The 12,315-nt window shown below is 40.8% G+C and overlaps 1 long non-coding RNA gene across 1 annotated transcript; it reads left to right on the top strand.

Annotated features, from left to right (window-relative positions):
• The first annotated feature begins 756 nt into the window (after positions 1-756).
• LOC121473915 lies at positions 757-8,968 on the top strand. The gene is made up of 2 exons (XR_005983257.1): positions 757-890; positions 8,827-8,968. It is a non-coding gene; the product is annotated as an uncharacterized LOC121473915 (long non-coding RNA).
• The last annotated feature ends 3,347 nt before the right edge of the window (positions 8,969-12,315 follow it).

Below are 12,315 nucleotides of genomic sequence, written 5' to 3' on the forward strand. Positions count from 1 at the left end.
GAAGCATTTTACAAAATTAGATAGACATCTTCATAACCACTGTATATGAAACAGGTGAATAAGAGAAAAGATGGGAAAAATGTAGCAAATTCTTTTTTTTTTTTTTTAAAGATTTATTTATTTATTTATTCATGAGAGACACAGAGAGAGGGACTCTGGGATCACACCCTGAGCCAAAGGCAGACACTCAACCACGGAGCCACCCAGGTGTCCCAAAAGGTAGCAAATTCTTAACATTGGTAGTGCTAGAATGGTAGGATTTGGGGCGAAAGATACTTTCATTCTCCTTTTTTTTTTTTTTAACCAAAACAAAGGAAATTCAAATGCATCAATTGTGCTCAATGGCAGGGCCCACTTCCTGCATTTCAGAAATGTCTGTTGGTGAGGCAAGGAGGGAAGATTGAGTGTGTTGACTTTTGGCAGACAGGAAGAGCTGAAATTCACCACTTGTGTTTCAATCTTTAAGTACATAATCAAATAATACAAAAGTAAACAGCAGGCACCCTTTTCAGCCTTGAGTCTAAGAAGAGACTTACCGAAGGTTCTCATTCCCAAATTTCCTCTCTCACTGACCGGCCATGACCTAGAGGTTTCAGGGCTGTGGCTGGGAACGGGGTTCTGGTCCTGAGCAGAAAAATGGGAAGGCAAATGAATCATAAGGGAGCATGGGAGCAGGCAATGATCGGGATTGTCTCATTAGAGAACTTCTTCCCCAGAGCCAAGAAGGGGATCTGCAAGACCGTCCACCCTGCTAATTGGGGCTGCCCTGGGCTCAGACACATCCTGTCCTCAACAGCCCAACGGAAGGAACATGGGCTTTTCAGAGAACCATTTGACCTTGGACAAGTTACTTTACCTTCGCTGACCCTCAACGTCCTCTTTGAAAAAAGGTGGGTAGTAGCAACTATCAATACTATCCAGGCTTCTTTTGTTAGAAACATCAGAACCTCACTCAAGCCAACGTGAGCACAACCCCGGAGAATTTATTTGAAGGTTACCAGAGTGTCCGATAACTTAAGAAGAAAAGGAAGGAGGAGCAGAAAGCCCTTAGAAAACCAAAGACAATGATTTTCCTTTATTTTCTTACTTTTCTCTTGCTCGTGTCTTCATTCTTCCATCCCACCCTCCAGGCTGGCTTCTGAGCTACTCATGGGAGAGGGGGTGGGGTAGAAGGATATCTGTATAAACTTGGCTGTGAAAGTCATTATTTTATTTTATTTTATTTTATTTTATTTTATTTTTTTTGAAAGTCATTATTTTAAATACTTGTTTGGGGACTTTCCATACTGGTGACAGAGGTCTTTAGAATTGTTTCTTGTATTGACTGAAGTGCCACACATCCCACAGTTAATGCTTCTTGTCTTGGCTGCTGCGAAAGCCTGTCCCAAGTGCACAGAAAAAGCCACACTGTGTTTGCCATCGCAACCAAGGGAGCTGCTGGCCTAGGATGTGATTTGTCCCTGTCTTCTGCATGCTGTTTTGTCCGGCCACAAGCTTGCTTTGTTGGCTTGTAAAATTTCAACAGCTGGTGAAGAGTGGGGGTGGGGAGTGGATGAGAAAGCCCACATTTTTTTTTTTAAACTTGCACAACAGTGGGGGAAAATTGTTCATGACGAGGACCAGCGATTTGTGAATTAATGTTTATAAACAACATTCATAAACATTGTTTATGTGCGTGATTACAAAGAGATTGACCAGAGGGGACAGGGGAGGGAGAGAGAACTAAAGCCAGACAGAAATACTAACAGGTCATGATTTTCATCGTACCTGTACTGACAAATTCTATCCTGTGAGTCAGGACAGGAGTCCATGAAATGCAAAATTCCCACTTTTAATATCAATAAAGAAGATTGTCATACCATTTCACGGTTAAAATTGACAGCTTCAATCCACAGAGAGGCTGGCCCTTTCCAAGTTGCAAGAAGACACATTCTGGCCTTTCACGAAGATGGTGCTGAAGGTGAAGAAGGAAGCCCCTGCCCCTCCCAAAGCCAAAGCCAAAGCCAAAGCCAAAGCTTTGAAAGCTAAGAAAGCGGTGCTGAAAGGCGTTGCACAGTCACAAAAAAAAAAAAAAGAAGATCCCTCGGTGTCCATCGAAAGATGAATGGATAAAGGAGACGTGGTCTATGTATACAGTGGAATATTCCTCAGCCATTAGAAATGACAAATACCCACCATTTGCTTCGACGTGGATGGAACTGGAGGGCATTATGCTGAGTGAAATAAGTCAATCGGAGAAGGACAAACATTATACGGTCTCATTCATTTGGGGAATATAAAAAATAGTGAAAGGGAATAAAAGGGAAAGGAGAGAAAATGAGTGAAAATATCAGTGAGGGTGACAAAACATGAGAGACACCTAACTCTGGGAAACGAACAAGGGGTATTAGAAAGGGAGGTGGGCAGGGGGTTGGGGTGACTGGGTGATGGGCACTGAGGGGGGCCCTTGGTGGGATGAGCACTGGGTGTTATGCCATATGCTGGCAAATTGAACTCCAATAAAAAATATTTTTAAAAAATAATAGAAATAAAATAAATAAAATAAGAAAGAAATAATAATAATAAAAAAGAAGATCCGTACATCACCTACATTCTGACGACTCAAGACCCTGCATCTCCGAAGGCAGCCCAAATGTCCTCAAAAGAGCGCCCCCAGGAGAAACAAGCTTGATCACTATGCCATCATCAAGTTCCCCCTGACTACTGAGTCAGCCATGAAGAAAATAGAAGACAACAACACATTTGTGTTCATTGTGGATGTCAAGGCCAATAAGCACCAGATCAAACAGGCTGTAAAGAAGCTCTATGACATTGATGTGGCCAAGGTCAAAGCCTTGATCAGACTGGGATCATCTAAACTGAGTCCAGCTGGCTATAAAATCTAAATATACATTTTTCACCATAAAAAAATAAAAAATAAATAAAAAAGACACACTCTGGACCAGCTTGGGCAAGCTGCCCCTTTCTAGACTGATCATCTGGGGCCAGGGAGGGAGGTCACCTCATGCAAAATGGCTCCCAAGGGTTCCCAGCTCTGCGTAAGGCCCACAGATACAGGATCATGAAATATTGGAACCTACACTCTGTGAAGTGTCCACCACATATCCTCAGGAGGTGAAGATTTGATTTATGTTAAAACCCCAGCACCATGTTTGAGATGAAACAAAATGGGCATTTGTTTCCTTGCCTGAAGCATCATAACCCTGTTTCCTGAAAGCTCAGAATGACTTACCCCAGGCTGGTTACCCTTGACCCTGTGGAAGTGTCTGTGCCAGGGTAAAATGGTACGTGTTTCTAAGAACCCGAAGAAACTGGTTGCTGAAGTAAGCAATTAGCTGTCAGGGATATCTTTCAATCTTCATTTTATTCACGAAATATTCACTCTTGATAATACTCCAGGTCTACACGGAGCTAAAGCTCGAATTCCCAGGTTATTTCCATAATCCTCACAGTAGAAGGGCAGGCATCATGATCTTTTCTGCAAACATGTTCACTGAAGCTCAGGGCAGGGGGGTGGGGGGGCCACCTTGGAGACCAAGGCAATGCGAGTTAGGGGTGCAATTTCCCTCAGGTCCTCTCATTCCTAGCCTGATGTCATGTTCGCCAGGCAGAGCCGGGTCCTTTTAGGAGTTTCATACTCATCAATAGCTCTAGGCATTTGTTTCAGCAGATTAATTGCTGGTGTCTGATTGAGGCTTGGGGAGTTTCATTCAATCGATATTCAATCGATAATGACTGTTTGGTGCAGGCGAGGCATATGGGCCCTGCCCTCGGGTAGTTTATAGAACAGCAGCAGCAGACCTAGAATATTGTTGAGCAAATAGTTGTGGTGCAGTTTAATTAATTTTATCCTAAATCCTACTTAGAAAATGTAGAGTATTTTGAAATAGACCAGAGAGAAAGGAAACCTGAAAATTTTCTACCGTTGACCAAGAATTCAACTTTAAGATGTTTCTAATTTTTTCGCCATTACAAACAACTCTGCAGTACACCACTTCTTGGTCTTGGTCTTGGTCTTGGTCTTGGTCTTGGTCTTCTTCTTCTCCTCCTTCTCCTTTTCTCCTCCTCCTCTTCCTTCTCCTTTTCTCCTCCTCCTCCTCCTTCTCCTTTCCTCCTCCTCCTCCTCCTCCTCCTCCTCCTCCTCCTCCTCCTCCTTCTTCTTCTTCTTCTTCTTCTTCTTCTTCTTCTTCTTCTTCTTTCTTCTTCTTCTTCTTCTTCTTCTTCTTCTTCTTCTTCTTCTTTCTTCTTCTTCTTCCTCTTCCTCTTCTTCCTCTTCTTCTTCTTTTTCCTGCCCATGTCTTTGTAGTACTATTTCTGGTATTTTCTGAGGCTAGATTCTTAGAAACGGAATTTCTGATTCCAGGTATATGGGCATTAATTAATCAGCTAATTAACTAATATTTGTGGGTTTACAATTATAGCAGCAGTATATGAGTGTGTTTGGTCTTGCTTTCTTGCTCACATTGGGTGTTATCAACATTTGTTAAACGTTTGCTATAATAATTTTTATCTCTTTACAGTTTAAATGAGGTGTAGCATTTACTGGTTTCCAGTTTGCTCATCCTGTTTCCTGTTTGTATTTCTTTTCCTATAGTCTGTTCTTACCCTTCACCTTAGTTTTGTTTTCTGTTGAGATGTTTGCCCATTTCTTGTTGATTTGTAGTAACTCTGTATTTTGGGTATTATTTCTTCATCCACTATATTTGCTGAAAATATTTTCTTCAGGCTGTTGCTGTTTTTTTTTTTTAACCTTGTTTTTGGTGCCAGTTGTAATGTGGATTTTCTATTTTTGTGTTGTCAAATCTGTCAGATCTGTTCTATTATACCTTCTCGGTTTTATATCTTGCTTAGGCAGGCTTTCTTAACCTTAAATCAATAAAAATATCTTTGTTTTTTTCTAATGCTTTTGTAGTTTTGTGGTTTATCTTTAGGTATTTAGTCAATCTGGAATTTGTTTTTGTGTATGGCATGAGGGAGGGATCTAACTCATTTTTTCAAAACAGAAAGTCTCAACACAATTATTAAATATTATTTCTTTTTCCCTCCACTTTAAAAAATGGTACATCATATACAATATGCTCACATATTCATACTTCTGTTTCTGGGCTGAAAAAAAATTGATTCTCATATATAACTGTCACCCAATCAGTATTATGTAAGAAGATGTGCAGTTTCCTAGTATCAAAACCAAGCTACTTTTCTTTTTTTTTTTTTTTTTTCCAAGCTACTTTTCTTGCAAGGAACAGTCCCGTTTCAACTCTGATAATTCTTTTACCATTCAAATCTTCAGCATTATGGCTGATTTTCTTTCTTCCATTGTTCTGTCTCCTGAAACATCTTACCTTGTGAACAGGCCTGATTTCCTCAATAAATGGTGGCAAGTGTGGTAGCTTTTTCTCTTGCATATTCCCCAAGAAGACTATTAGGTTTTATATGGAGCCCTAAACCTAGCCAATTTCAACAGACTTTGCCTTTGGATTATTCTTTAGGCCTTGTTTTTGTTTACTTCCAGGAGAAATCACAATAGCCTGGATTCTTAAAACTGGGAACCATCAATTGTCAGAGGCCACATGCAGGTTCCTAGGTCCCACGTCTAAAATTTCATTTTTCGGTTTGAGGGTTAGCCCTAGAATCTGCACTTTTTAAAAACCAGGCCTTTGCTCTTCCTGTAGGCTAGTCCCTCATTTGTAAATAAGGTGACAACCGGACAACCAGAGCTGTGAGAACCAAACCTCTGGTGTGGCAAATGTTTCTCTAGTGCCACTATTTCTAGTTTTATAACAAGAGGTGCTACAAATAAACTCTTGGGTCCTATTATTCCAGAGACGCCTTGGACGTTTACTTCAATGAAACAAGCCAGAGACATTCTAATAAAACAGAACCAGCAAAGCCAAGAAAAGAAAGAAAAGAAAACCCCAAAGCACTAGATTTTGAAATTTCACTGTTGAGTGTCTTGTATCCTTTCAGAATAAATGGGGATTATGCATAACACGCCTACAAGTCTCTCTTCTCTGAAGGCACCATCAGAAGAAAGATTCCACTGCTAACATGAGTCAGTTGCCGTGGAAGCCGACCCAGAATGAACCACTGCTTCCTTTTTCACCATCATGTCCTCTGGGAATTATTAAGAGATAGATGCCAGAGAGAGTAGCATTTGAGAAAATGCCAGGAGTTTGTTTGATCTGGTTCTTTAGAGATGCAAATGTGTGAAAGGAATTATGCGCACGATGGATGGAATCATAATATTTTATCCTGTCATCTCTACATCAAGGCTTAATTGGGCCTTGCTTAAAAAAAAAAAGACATATGGGTGCTCTGTTTGTCAAGAGGAGAGGAGACTTCTAGATCTTTTACTTCTGATAATTCAGTCCAGGTTCAACAAATTAGTTCATTTATAAAGGATTCTATTTCTCAATGCCAATGTATAGACAGCCCCCTATTTACGATGGTTAGACTTAATGATTTTTTGACTTTACAATGGCGTAGAAGCAATACACATTCAGTAGAGACTATACTCCAAACTTTGAATTTTTATCTTTTCCCAGGCTAGTGCTAAGTGGTACAAAAGTGATCTCAGGTTTTTCCCTTTGGCTCTTTTATAGAGAGGTGCCTATTATAAGTTGAATGGTATCCTGCCCATCCACAAAATTCAAAGGTTAAAGTCTCAACCTCCAGAATCTCAGAATGTGACCTTATTTAGAAATAGGGTCATTGCAAATATAGTTACTTAGGTTGAGATAACACTGGAGTGGAACCCACACATAGGGAGAAGGCCATGTGAAGATGAAGGCAGAGATCAGAGTGATGCACGGAAGCAAAGAATTGGCAAAAATTGCCAGCAGACCACCAGAAGCTAATAGAGAAGTATGAAATGCATTGTCTCTCCAAGCCCTCAGAAGGAGCCAACCCTGACAACCTTGATCTTAGTCTCCTGGCTTCCAGAACTGTGAAAGAATACATTTCTGTTATTCCAAGCTACCCTGTGTTTGGTGCTTTGGTACGGCAACCCCAGGAAAAGAATACAGGGCTAAATTTACTTTCTTGGAAGGTTGTTGATTTTTTAGTCATGGGTGGTTGAACCAGAGGAATCAGCTTTGAGGGCAGGTCATTGGAGACAAGTGATAAAGACTGATTTACAATTTGATTTAATTAAAAGCAAACTTTTATTTGACACTTGCTCCATCAAGTGCTGGATTGGATGCTCAAAGGGGCTGTAAAGGTAAGACACAGTTCACTTCCCTCAAGAACAATCTAAGACAGGATAGGAAAACATAAGAAGAGCAGACATAGCTACACAAAACAGTCCTGTAATAACGGTTCAAATGCTACTGGATTTAAGCAAAAAGTAGACCAAATTATGTTGGGAAGATCAAGAAAAATTTGTTTTATTTTTTAGAAGAGGTATTATTTGATCTAGTCCTTGAACATTGGTAATATTCTAACAGGTAGAAATTGTTGGGAGAAGAAGGGGAGAATGTAGTGGGAGAAAATTTCTAAGTTATTTTATTTTGTGTGAACTTGAATTATAGGGATTTGAAAATATGATGTTAGTAAAGTCCCACTTATGGTACAAAATTTGGAATTATTCTTATTACCCAAATTACAAACCCAGCTTGTTGTATAATTTCTAAATGAGTAGGGCTGAATGGATGGTAAATTGTGTTCAAATTATTACTAAATGTCGATGCCTCTTTTACGGGTAAAACCAATTACTCACTCTTCTGTATCATTACTGTAATTATTCCAAAAACCAATCTGTTGCTTGTATGATTGGGAAATTCTATGAATGATTGTGGCAATTATGATGTTATTATTTTAACATTTACCATTATTAATAATTTAAAATCTTTCCGTGTTATGTAGCTATTCTCTAAACTTTTATTATGTGCTTGTGCTAAGCCCAATACTGAAAAATGTGCCTTTAAAAAAAAAAACAACGCAATGTTAGACGTGATAAAATGCTCCGAAGGTGACAGCGCAGTGGTTATCATACACAATAAGGGTAATTTAGAAGAATTCTTTCTGCAAGACATTAGAGCTAATGTTGAGAATAAACAAAACAAGTGGGTGCACCTTAGGCTCACAAAAACTCTGTAATTGGACAAAATAATGAGGGAACATGGAAAAACAGCTACCCATCTGAAAGAACAATTTTGCTTGTAGCTCTATGTGTTCAGAGAACATAGACTCCAAACTCCGTAGATGTTCCTGCAGGATAATTGCTCCTAAGATAGATGAATCGAAGAAACACCTTCCTTGTGCGGAATGGGACTGCCTCTGGCTGAGAAGGTCCACCAGGGGTTGGGAGGCAGTAAAGGCAGGAAAGCTGAGTGAGCTAGAGAAAAAGTGAGTGGTCTAGCCTGGTGGGAGCTTAGAGGAGCAGGAACTGGTCTGGAGAGGGTCTCAGGGGCACCCACCGACTGTCTCCATCTCCCAGGGAAAGTCAGCAGTAGGGCATCCACTGAAGGTTTTGAGCAGGGCTGTTGTAGTGTGTCTGAGAAGGTGGGTGCTTGCCCACAGTAAGCGTTCGGCTCATCAGAGCCACCATGTAGGACGTTATCAGTACCTACACGGGGTAGACATCGCTTGAGTTGTACCCACATCCTGAGATCCAACACAAGTAAGCTCATCACATTCCTCTCCTGCCAAGATACAGTATGGCATTTCCCCCCATCCCTGCCTTTGGCAAAAGGAGCAGTGACAGGCACTTGCTCCCGATTCCTGGAGTCTCAGGATTCTAGGAAATAGGGGAAAGCGGCTCTGAAATGCATTTCGCCCATATAAAATGGCAACTCTTTTTTTTTTCTTTTTTTTTTTTTTTTGTAGGGTACGTTGCTGGCAGAATGACACAGCTGTTTCCTGAATCAAAGATCAACTTGTGAGATTAGTTTTTACTGGTGGCATCGGGGTAATTGCTTCTGTAAAACATCTGCTCCATAATTGAAAAACAAAGATTTCTTTGCCCCGACTGAGTGTAATTACTTTTGGCTACCGGAGGGAAAGTTTTGGGATCATCATCAAAATGCAAAGAGGATTGTTTGCAGGGGGATTTTTCTTTTTCTTTTTTTTTTTCCCCCTGGAGTAGTGTGGGGATTGTAGGAAGATCTGGGTTTATTAGTGTTTTGTAGGCTGTAATCGAATAAGGTGAAACTCCCAGATTGCCATGGGCTTATTAATACAGCTGATGCTGACCCCAGTGAATTAAATTCGGTCAATTCAAAACAATTTCATTTTGAAAGGAAGTGAGGGCATATCAGAAGTGGGGCTTTTCCTGCCAAGTCCATAAACAGCTGTAATTTTAGGGCATCCTTCACCCCCTTAAGATCTGCTTTGGCAAAGTATGACATTTTGGATGCCTCAGGCTTGCTCTGATTTGCTGTTCGGGTCCACGTCCTGTGGATGCAGGCTGGCTATGATTCCATCCCCCTAACAGAGTGCTGCTGTCATGTTTGATTGTCAGCTCTCTCTCTCTCTCTCTCTCTCTCTCTCCTCCATATATCACTTCCACCATACACCGCACACCTCAGCATCCTGAACTCTCCGTTCTTTCTACGGTTCTCCCTACATCATACCCAGGCCCTGATCTGACCCTCTTCATACAGCCTTGCAAACTTCCCAGTCTCAACCCTACTCTGCTCTCCCTAATTTCCTAAATTCATCCCTAGTTTCCCAAATTCAGATTTTTTCACTTCCGTTTTGCAAGCTTCCAAAAGCAGATTCCCTCTTGGAGCTAGTGTAACAAGTTTAAGGATATTCCTTCCTCTGTCTTTGCTCTTCCAACTCTTCCAAATGCTTTGTTATTCGCAGGCCACTCTTCCCCAGATCAGAAGTGCTGGTCTTGCTGGCAGTTCCAACCCTATGACTCACTACATATTCCTTCCCAGGGGACCTCATCCTTTTTCCTTCCATTACTTCTATTTTTGTGAATTTGTAGTGCATATATTCGTCTTCTGAGCTCCAGATCCTAGCCAACCAACTGAGTTGCTCCCCTTTGATGCTTTCATTTCCGAGGGCTTCTATACCAAGTTCCTACAAGCTGGATGGCTGAAAACAATAGAAATTGCTAGATAACATAGTGATGTTAGAACTACTTTTATTGGTAAAAATAATAGCTTGTCAACTGTTGCAAATGAGCTCTCACTGGAGAAAGGAAAGTCTTTGGGTTTTCTTGTATTGGCTAACATGTTTTGGAGGCACCTCTTACCTCTTACCACCATGAGTGGGGTATGAAAAGCTTACAAGGTGGCAGCCCATTCTCTTAGAGTGAGCATCTGAGGCTGGGTCCTTGAATAATCCTGTGTTGAGCTTCTGACTCTTGAACATCTCTGGGTGCCTGAATCCAACTGAGAGTAGCTGAATAGTGTTTCTGGAATGCTTATGGTGATGGTCTTGGCCAAATCTTTTCTAATTAAGGTGGTGTTCATAGCTCCCAAAAGACAGAGAACTGGGACTTCATCTGAGTCCACAGAACAGATTGCATGAACTGTTTTTTGTCTGCTTGCCAGTAGGTGTTGAATAAATGTCCATGCAGTAGGAAGAATTTGGTCTCACATTTTCTTTCCCTATGACCTAGCAGGAAGGTTGTAAGAGAACAGCTAAACCTTCCCCACTCTAAACTTTAGCAGCTATCATCACCTACAAAAGGAACTTAGAAGTCATGCAAGACCCTTAGGCCAGCTCACAGCATAAGTATATGTAAAAATAATAGACCATTTTAGTCATCAACTTACGAATTGAAACAGACTTCAAACACGCAAGTATACAATTCTTCATTGGACAATTTAGAGTTGTTGCTCTAAAGGAAAATGTCTTTTAAGCCCCAGGAAATATCTAGTGGGAGGTGGAAGAAGAGGAATTCAAAGATTAGCTAATGGCCACATTAAAAGCCAAGAGGGCAAGGACACAGACGCCCACTCTGGGGAGACAGCTGTGGCTGAGACTTGGGAGGTGGAGTCCTCTTAAATCCAAGAGTAATGAGGAAAAGACTGGTTAGGAAAAATATGTCCCATTGCAATTATCTTTGCCCATAAGGATTTAGGACTTATTTTTCTTTAAAAAATTTTTTTAAATTTAAATTCAGTTAGTTAACATATAGTGTATTATTAGGTTCAGGGTAGAGTTCAGTTTCAGTGATTCATCAGTTACATATAACACCCAGTGCTCATTACATCACGTCCCCTCCTTAATGTTCATCATCCAGTTACCCCATCCCCCACCGACTTCCCCTCCAGGAACCCTCAGTTTGTTTCCTATGATTAAGAATCTCTTATAATTTACCTCTCTCTGTGTTTTTATCTTATTTTATTTTTCTTTCCCTTCCCCCAAATTTATCTGTTTTGTTTCTTAAATTCCACATGTGAGTGAAGTCATATGATATTTGTCTTTCTCTGATTGACTTATTTCACTTAACATAATACCCTCTAGTTCCATCCATGTCATTACAAATGGCAAGATTTCATTCTTTTTATTTTCATTCTAATGGCTAATATTCCATTATATGTATATGGAACACACACACACACACACACACACACACACACACACACACACACACACCATATTTGCTTCCCTTAAATCAAGACCAGACAAGGGCTGGATGCCAGCAAGGCCATGACAGCAATGACCTACCAAATGGTAAGGCAGTGGGGTTAAGGACAGAGCCATCTAGCCTGAGGAAACAGCAGTTACAGTTCAAGCCCTGCCTTGTCATTGTCTTCTGGATTGAGACACAAGATTGGCATTTTGGAGATCAAAAGACAAACAGCAAACAACTCCCAAGAGATTTTATTCTGGGGTGAACATCGTCTCAATTAACTGTGTATTTAATCTCTGGACAGGACAGTGTAAGAATGAAAAGTGGACCAATGGGAGAAAGGATATGCCCTCCACCCCTCTTTGCCTACTTTCATTTTTAAATGTTGCCAAACTGATCCCACATTGACTTCCCTTCGCTCTCAAGTAAACCGCTTTATTTCTTATTCAGTCCTCACAGCCTGCTGGTCTGTTACTTGGCTTCTGGAAAGATGGTGTTTGCAACCTCAGTGGGCACAAAGAAAGAAAGAAAGATGGGCTAGTCCAGAAAGAAAAGGGCTAGGGGCAATATGATTTTGATAAACTGAAGAAGAACAGCTGGCAAACCTTCCTGCAGGCCGCGATTCTTCATTTTCCAGATGCTAACTTCTCTACCTTAAAAAGAGCCCAGAGAGAATCACCCCAGTTGGAAGCAAACCAGCTGGGTGAGGGAATAACAATGATGCACATGTTGGCACTTCTCCATTCCAGCTTCTGTGGCAGGGCTTGACATCTTTATACATG

Source organism: Vulpes lagopus, chromosome 12 (assembly GCF_018345385.1).
Source record: "Vulpes lagopus strain Blue_001 chromosome 12, ASM1834538v1, whole genome shotgun sequence".
In the NCBI taxonomy this organism is placed as follows: domain Eukaryota; kingdom Metazoa; phylum Chordata; class Mammalia; order Carnivora; family Canidae; genus Vulpes; species Vulpes lagopus.